Source organism: Arachis ipaensis, chromosome B07 (assembly GCF_000816755.2).
Source record: "Arachis ipaensis cultivar K30076 chromosome B07, Araip1.1, whole genome shotgun sequence".
Classification (NCBI taxonomy): Eukaryota; Viridiplantae; Streptophyta; class Magnoliopsida; order Fabales; family Fabaceae; genus Arachis; species Arachis ipaensis.
In genome coordinates, this window is record NC_029791.2 from 117,686,689 (window position 1) to 117,688,404 (window position 1,716).

Below are 1,716 nucleotides of genomic sequence, written 5' to 3' on the forward strand. Positions count from 1 at the left end.
GCAGGTGGCCAAGAAGCTTGATAGAGCAGTCATCAACCAGGACTGGCGACTAATGTTTCCAGAGGCTTATACTGAGGTGCTGGCACGCCTTCACTCTGATCATTGCCCATTATTCACTAGGTGCAAGATGGCAAAGAGGGATACCAAGGGCCATCGTCCGTTCAGATTCCAGGCTGCGTGGATGACTCATCCTCTTTTTAGGAATGTTGTTGATACAGCTTGGAATAGAGGAGCTCCGGATGTAGCTAAATGTTTGTTGGAGGTTCAAAAAGATGCAATTAGCTTCAATAAAAAGGTTTTTGGCAATATTTTTGTTAAGAAAAGGGAGTTGGAGAGGCTTTTGAATGACGTTCAGATTACTCTGGAAAGTCGGGAGGATCAACAGCTTAGGATCAAAGAGCAAGTTTTGCATCAGGAACTGAATGCTGTCCTTCTTCAAGAAGAGTTGTTGTGGTATCAAAAATCTAGAGAACAATGGGTGAGATGTGGAGACAGAAATACAAAATTTTTTCATCTGCAAACAGTTATCAGGAGAAAGAGGAACAAAATTCATGGGTTATTTTTGGAGGATGGGTCTTGGACCACGGAGACTACGACTCTAGAACTGGCGGCAAATTCTTTCTTTCAAAAGCTCTTTTCTACAAGGGAGGATATTGACCTGGACGCCATGGGGCCTTTTCCTTGTCCGTCTCTTAGTACTGAGGCTTGTCGAAAGTTAGTGGAACCGGTGACGTCTGAAGAGGTTAAAAGAGCTGTGATGACTATGAGTTCATTTAAAGCCCCAGGGCAAGATGGATTTCTAATTCCTTAAGAAATATTTAATATCCAAATAACATACTTAATTTGTATCTTAAAGTACTTATAAATTTTTATTTTTATTTTTATTTTTTTGCCGCATAACTTTCATTGCACACACTAACACAAATCGAACTCTAGTAGTTAGTTCTAGTATAGTTTCTTAATCTTATTCTTATCCCTACCAAATTATTAAATTCTAGCTAGATACCTTAAATAATGGGACAAAATGAACACTTGAATTAGGCTCAAATTCTGCCTAATAATACTATAAGCTAATGGGTCAACCGTAGCATAGAATTAATCATTATTATTGTGAAGGTTATGTACATGTATGTTATGTGCAATGAATAGCCGTTAAATTGGGTTTGGAAAATCAAAACGACATACTAACCAAAATAGAAACAACGGATAGCGGCAATGACAAACCAAGGTCCCAATTTCTCTCTCAATCTCAACTTTTTATTTTATTTTATTTTACTTTATTTTTACTATTAATAAATAAAGTTGCAAATTTTGTACTGACAATGAAACTTAGCTTGTCGGCTGGTGGGCTTACTTTCCATCATAATAAGACAATAATCTAAGCTACTGAGTTTAATAATTATGTTCTAATTATAATAACTTATCCTTGATCTTAACAATCATGATCACACTATTATTATATCATATATATCATATATATTCTTTTCATGATCAACCCTAAACTTTTGTTTAGTAATACTCAGAGAAAGAGAATGAGAGATTGGAGAAAATAATATAGAATCTAGAGTGAGTATATAAAAACAAGAACAATAATAATTGTAAAATTCGACAATTGAAGATGTACCGAAATAATTCGGACCTTAATTAAACATGTGCTGATAGATTATTTTTCTTGAAAATTATCTTTATTCCCTTGAAGTTTTCATGTAACTACTA